General features: G+C 43.3%; 1 protein-coding gene and 1 long non-coding RNA gene across 4 annotated transcripts in view; one reads left to right on the plus strand and one right to left on the minus strand.

The window, feature by feature from the left end:
- Window positions 1-7,500, plus strand: part of efna2a (ephrin-A2a) — an 84,996-nt gene that overhangs the window by 16,530 nt on the left and 60,966 nt on the right. The gene's annotated exons all lie outside the window — the stretch shown is intronic.
- On the minus strand, window positions 1,091-5,657 carry LOC128621271 (uncharacterized). 3 transcript variants are annotated; one of them, XR_008388258.1, is made up of 4 exons: window positions 4,707-5,657; window positions 3,956-4,563; window positions 3,691-3,832; window positions 1,091-2,221 (listed from the first exon to the last, which is right to left on the minus strand). It is a non-coding gene; the product is annotated as an uncharacterized LOC128621271 (long non-coding RNA). The 3 variants fall into 3 exon arrangements; XR_008388257.1 differs by lacking the exon at window positions 1,091-2,221 and adding an exon at window positions 2,995-3,517 and having other exon boundaries at window positions 3,956-4,137; XR_008388256.1 differs by lacking the exon at window positions 1,091-2,221 and adding an exon at window positions 2,995-3,517.

The raw sequence follows: 7,500 nt of genomic DNA on the forward strand, positions 1-7,500 counted from the left end.
TTAATTAAACGGTTGTCACTGAGTGAATTAGTTTACAGATTAGTTATCGATTAAGTCTTTCTGTGCCACATCCTCTTTCACCCTCAAGCAGCTCCTAAACACCGGCAGCAGGAAATGCAGCAACACTGCCTCCATTACTCACAAATAAGTGTCGAAACAATTCACAGCGTTTCACCAAACTAGTAAATAACAAATAATAAACAAATAGCCTTTAACTAAATAATGAAATAATGTTTTAACGAACCTCTCTCTCTCTCTCTCTCACTCTCTCTCAATTCACCTACCCACTCACTTAACTATAAACCCCTCCCAATCAATGGAAACTCCTCCCACTCACCATAGGCCCCTCCCCTAGCTGTAAAGAAAGTGAACACTGCAGCTGATGATTGTGTCCACTGTTTTGGCTGTGTGTGTGTGTGTGTGTGTGTGTGTGTGTGTGTGTGTGTGTGTGTGTGTGTCCTTCACCTGATGCTGTCACACACTGAGTGCACATTTGGAGTGTATTTTTATCCTGGGCTTCACAGAGTGCATTTTTACTGCTCTGTCTGCGGGCGGAAAACTGCATTATACACACACACACACACACACACACACACACACACACACACACACACACACACACAGCTCAGTGTGTAAGCGGAGATATTTGCTGTTTCAGTGAGAATACAGTATTAGGACGTAGACTTTCTAAGCAGTGTGAAATTCCATATTGTGATTTTTTCATTTCCTCAGTTTTGTATTTAAAATAATATACTGGAAATTTTACATTCAGCAATCCTGGCATACAGACAGACAGCTGTCTCACATCTGTAAACCAGATATACAGACAGACAGCTGTCTCACATCTGTAAACCAGATATACAGACAGACAGCTGTCTCACATCTGTAAACCAGATATACAGACAGACAGCTGTCTCACATCTGTAAGCCAGATATACAGACAGCTGTCTCACATCTGTAAGCCAGATATACAGACAGACAGCTGTCTCACATCTGTAAGCCAGATATACAGACAGACAGTTGTCTCACATCTTTGAGCTCTTTTATTTATTAACAATAAAAAGATAAAAATGCAGATGTTTAAGGTTGCGCTGTGTGAACGCAGAGCCGCTTTCTCAGTGTGAATAATAGAATAAACAGAATGTGTTGGTGTAATGGAGACACAGATTACTGCAGATTTAATTCATTAAGGACAGAATAAACACACAGAGGAATTAAATCATTCACTTTAACGAGTTGTTTACTCTGAGACACTGAGACAAGAAAACCGAACACACCGTAAACACCACCATGAAATACCACACGGTTTAATACCACATGACCGGGAGACAGACAGACAGGCAGACAGACAGGTAAACAGACCGAGATACAGGTAGACAGACTGTCAGATAGATAGACAGATATACTGGTGTGATCATACAGTTAACCGGTAAACAGACAGACAGACAGACAGACAGGTAGACGTCTACAGAAACTAATAACCTAATATAAAATAAAGCAGAATAAACTTTATTAGTAAAATTTTAAATCCAGGCTGTAAATATTGACTATTTGGATGATTTAGGTTTGAAGAAGCCTTTATTTCTCACATTACAGCACAGTGAAATCATTTTCTTTGCATTTATCTGCTTGTTAGGAAGTTGGGGTCAGGGGTCAGAGGTCAGCCATGGTACAGCACCCCCTAGAGCAGGGGTCTAACAGTGGCAGCAGGGCGGTGCTGGGGCCTGACCCCCACCCCCCTTTACCCCTGAGCACCACTGCCCTTATTCATAAATCTGATGCTGTAGATGATGTAGATCATTTATATGACTCAGATTAGATGATCTGGACGGTTTAGATTAGATGATTAATTTGATTTAGATGAGTAAACGTCAGACAGTAAACACGTCTGTGCTGAGGGGGTAAATTAGCTGTGGATGATAAACGGGTGTGCGTGTCACGTTTGGCCTTTAAACTGCTCCGTTAATGATCCAGCGGTGCTGTAGGGACGCTCGGGCCGCTGATGAAATGTGACTGGTGTAATTTCGGCTGGTTTTAACTCGGGACAGTCGATAGTTATTTTCAGGACAAATGCCACTGGATCGATTTTTGTTAACGCCGTTACAGTCACAAATGTTCATGAGCTCCAGACGTTTCGTCCTCTCGCGGCTCGTTACAGAGAAGCTCCGAGGACTCGTCCATCAGCATCAGTCTGTCCTGATTCTACTGATGCCCTGTAAATCTGATGCAGGAGTGTGTGTGTGTGTGTGTGTGTGTGTGTGTGTGTGTGTGTGTGTGAGTGAGAGAGAGAGAGAGAGGAGGAAAGTCTTAAAAAGTGTTTTAAATGCCCTCTAAAACATTTAGAGCTGTTTGAGAGACGCATTAAGTCGAGACGTGGCCTGAATTACACTGAGGAACACTGAGGATCACTGAGGATCACTGAGGAACACTGAGGAACACTGAGGAACACTGAGGAACACTGAGGATCACTGAGGATCACTGAGGAACACTGAGGAACACTGAGGAACACTGAGGATCACTGAGGATCACTGAGGAACACTGAGGAACACTGAGGGCTAAACAATAACCAAAACTGTATGCCTGATTTTACTCACACACATTTCAATACAAAAAAGTCATTTTTACTAATTACGTTTCATTTAGAACTTCTAAAGTTACTCAATGTTCATCTGAAATCATAACGCACAAATTCTGTGATTATCATGTGATTTTTAAATTTAATAAATAGGTCATGGTGTGTGTGTGTGTGTGTGTGTGTGTGTGTGTGTATATATATATATATATATATATATATACATACACACACACACATATAAAAATACAGTGTATCCAGAAAGTATTCCCAGCGCTTCACTGTCCCACATTGTGTTATGTTACAGTCTTATTCCAAAATGGATTCAATTCATTATTTTCCTCAAAATTCTACAAACAATTCCCCATAAAGACCACGTGAAAGACGTTTGTTTGAAATCTTTGCAAATTTATTAAATATGAAAAACAAAAAAAGCAGATTTTTATGTATTGAACATTTGTGCAACTGATACATCTTTTAATTTGAGTGTTTTTTGTGTTCATTAAAATTAATATTTAAAAAATCTCAAATAAAATTTTTGTCCACACTGAACTGCACAAAGCTGACTAAGAAGTTACACCATAGTAGGAGTTACAACACAGTGGGATGGCTTATACAACAGTGGGAGGAGTTACACCAAAGTGGGAGGGGTTACAGGACAGACGAAGGAGTTAGACCACAGTGGAAGGAGTTACACCACAGTGGGAGGGGTTACAGGACCGAGGAAGGTGTTTCTTGGCAGTGGGAGGGGTTACACCAAAGTGGGAGAGGTTACACCAAAGTGGGAGGGATTACACCAAAGTGGGAGGGGTTACAGGACTGAGGAAGGAGTTACATGGCAGTGGGAGGGGTTACAGGACAGAAGAAGGAGTTCCATGGCAGTGGGAGAAGTTTAACCAGAGTGGGAGGAGTTACATGGCAGTGGGAGGAGTTCTTTCTTTCGCTCTGATGAGAAACAGTAGTAGTTATATACAGCATCTAAAGCTGAGTGAAACAGATGAAATAACACTAATCTGTGTGAAAATAAACATCAGGTGTGTGATGCGCGTTACGCGCTCGTCTCCGTTCTCAGATCAGATTAGCAAAGCGTGCTAACTGCACTAGCTACATACACTCACCACAGGCACCAACAATCTGCTGCTTCCAAGCTCTACTCTTCCTCCTAACGTCTCCGTACACGTGTAATGAGCGTCGGACGTGACGGGAGAAGATGAAACCGTAACGAGGTCCTACGCTTTCCTCCGTGTTCGCAGGAACTGACTGCAGATAGGAAATAAATTTGTGAGCAGGGAACTGAAGAAAGATCGGACCCACGCGTAGGATCGGTCCGAGGAACCAGTCGAGAGCTTCGTTTGGATCTGATGCTTCTATACAGCGTGGTACCTGATCGCATCGAACTGAGGATCTGTGGTGTGTGGTGGAGGGTGAACGTGGGGGTTCTTCTTAGCTCCAGGACGGAATGAATGACGTGAGCGGTGTGTGTCTCAGCAGATCGACTGCGTTTCTGGGTTAAAGGTCACAGTTTGCGCTGTTCTGCGTCTTCACTGGGTTTTAAACGATGAGAACTGAAGCGGACGAGAGAAAAGACCAGCTTCTTCTTTCATACGCCGAGAACAGATTTGGTGAGCATCCATAAACAGCAGGGAACCGAGGAACGGAACAAAAACCCCTAAATCCACCTCTCACTCACTCACTCACTCTCACACACACACACACACACACACACACACACACACACACACACACAGAGCTCCTCCAACACCAATTACACGAGCGGGAGCTGAGTAGCAGCAGGGTTTTTATTCAGCTGAATTTTGGTGTCTTTTTCTGCAGTCGAACTCCACGACCTCTCGCCTATCAGACTCCACACACACACACACACACACACACTCACACACTCACACACTCCACGTCTCATCCATGTCATCATGTCACACACTCCGTTATTAAACACTCATCCCCTGTTCATCAGCTGCACCCTGCACGATGTCCTGTAGTGATATAAACAGCGATGAATGCGAGTTGATTTATTTTCCTTTAACAGCCCTGAATAACGTTCCTCTTACTCCACGGCAATTTTATATTTATTAAACAATGACACGGCATACTTTATTTTTTATCCGTTTATAGTTACCTTTAATGTTGTGGAAAGTTGGCGAAACAAGTTCTCTCCTACATTATAGCTAGAGCTGCGCTGATGCTAGTTTCTTCATCCAGACTGCGTTGTTTTTAGCGTAAAGTCTAACGTCCTGAGTTTAAATCAGTCTGTGATGTCACTGAACCTCTGTTTATCTTTACATTCATGAATACACGACACTCGCTCTTTATCGCGTTAGCGAGGCGATTTGAATAAAAATGAAGCTCGTTAGCTAGCTACGCGAGGCAGTTCGCAGTGGAGAAGAGCGGGCTTTGTTTCACGTCAGAAAAGTGTTTATGTGCAGCTGTAAGTACGTTGTTGTTGCTGCTGCTTTGGAATCTCTTGTTGCCATGACGATAGCGTATGATCGTGAGGAAGGTTTTCACTGACCGTCTGTAGAAGTTTTTTCTCGCCTGGCTGTGATCTCGTCGTGTTGAGTTTAATGTTTAAGGTGTTTTGGGTGGTATTGGCTGTAGCTCCTCCTTTTGATGTGTTCAGTTTGCAGCCTGCTTCGTATCAGTAATCGTGGAATACGTCCAGATCGCCGTGGTTTCCTGTCGTCTGTTCGCTACGTACGCTAGGATTACGTCACCTGTAGTAGATGAGGATGGATAACGAGGCAGGCATAGCGTATATAAATGCTTTTTTTTCTCTCGAAGTTAATAAGACTAAAAGTTGCAGCTTGTCACGTTAGCGAGAAACCACGAGGCGTAAACTCCTGCGTCTCCTCTCATCTCTCCGCGCGGTCTCTCGACGTGAACGTGTGTGTGATTATCACTGACAGGAATCTGGAAACCTGTTAAACAGAATAAAAGTCAAAGCTGTTAGAGATCCAATAAACGTTTACGACCCATCCGAGCTCCAGTCTTTGATTATTTCCCATTCAGAGAGGTGTTTGGAGTAAGTGATGACATGGTGAAAGCATAGGGTTTCACTGTCTCCATAGCAACATCCCAAAAATAAATCAAGCCTGCGGTTTCTCTAGCGTTTACCGTACAGGGTGAACCTGTACGATACGAGTCTCAGTGTGATCATCGTCCAAAACTGCATCAGAGAATCTGTTCAGCTTCACATTTACAACCTCAGTTCTGAAAAAGTTGGGACGGTATGGAACATGCAAAAAACAAAAAGAGTCGTTTGAAAGTTCCGCTCACGCTGTACCATACTGAAAACACATCATTAACACATTATTTGATGTTTTACTTTGTGAATGTAATGTAATTTTGAAAATATACACGCATTTTAAATCTGATGACTGCAACACACTCCAAAAAAGTTGGGACAGTCGACTTTTTAGTGGTGTGTGACATCAGCTGTTCTTTTAATAACTCTTATTAAGCGTTTGGACGCTGAGTGAAGACTCCAGTTGGTTAAGTTTAACGAGGAATTTCCCCCATTCATCCATTACGCATTTCTTCAGCTGCGTGACTGTACGAGAACATCGTCACCTTATTTTATGCTTCATAATGCACCACACGTTCTCAATGGGAGACAGGTCAGGACTGCAGCAGGCCATGCTCGCACCCGCGCTCTCTGCTTACGCAACCATGCGCTTGGAATCCGGGCAGAATGTGGTCTGGCCCACATACCATGGGCACTGACGCGCCCACATACCATGGGCATTGACACACCCCCATACCATGGGCACTGACACGTCCACATACCATGGGCACTGACACACCCACATACCATGGGCACTGACACGCCCCCATACCATGACAGACGCTGGGTTTTGGACCTGATGCTGATAACAGCTCGGACGGTCCTTTTCCTCTTTGTCCCGGAGAACACGACGGCTGTTTTGTCCAAAAACTATTTGAAATGTCGACTCGTCGAACCACAAAACACGATTCCACTGTGCTACTGTCCATCTCAGATGAGACCGAGCCCAGAGAAGTGGGCGGAGCTTCTGGACAGTGTTGACGTATGGCTTCTGCTTTGCATAGTAAGGCCTTAACCTGCATCTGTGGATGCAGCGGCGAATGGTGTCGACTGACAAAGCTTTACCAAAGTATTCCCGAGCCCATGTCAGGATCTCCATTACAGACTCATGCCATTTTTAAGACAGTGACGTCTGACGGATCGGAGATCACACGCATTCAAAAGCGGTTTTCGTCCTCGCCCTTTACGCACCGAGATTTGACCGGATTCCTCGAATCTTTTCTTTATATTGTACACTGTAGAAGGTGAAATACCCAAAATCCTACTGATATGTCTTTGGGGAATGTTCTTCTCAAAGTGTTGGATTATTCGCTGACGCATCTGTTGGCAGATCGGCGAGCCTCGCCCCATCCTTGCTCTTGAAGGACTAGGCCTTTTTTGGAGGCTCCTTATATACTATGATTAGACGATTGTCTCACCTGTTTCACATCACCTTCTTATTTCAACTTCTCACATCGCTATTAGTCCTAAACTGTTCCTGTCCCAAATTTTTGGAACGTGTTGCATTCATCAATTTCAAAATAAACGGTGGAAGGAGTTACACCACGGTGGGAGGGGAAAATCTTCAAAGAACTATTCCGGTGATTAGATAAAACATCAAATACCTCGTCTTTATATGTTTTTTGTTTAAATACAAGTCAAAGTACATTCACACATCAGTCCTGTTTGTTTTTATTAGCATTTTCCCATACTGTCCCAACTTTTCCGGAATTGGGGTTGTATGTGAAACTATATACACACACTGATGTAAATGTGAGGTGTTTAATGTAAATACACAAACACCACACATTATACTAAACCCCATGTATTTACATTACATACCACACATGTTAAACACCACACACACATT

The sequence above is a fragment of the Ictalurus furcatus genome, chromosome 17, assembly GCF_023375685.1.
Source record: "Ictalurus furcatus strain D&B chromosome 17, Billie_1.0, whole genome shotgun sequence".
Taxonomy (NCBI): domain Eukaryota; kingdom Metazoa; phylum Chordata; class Actinopteri; order Siluriformes; family Ictaluridae; genus Ictalurus; species Ictalurus furcatus.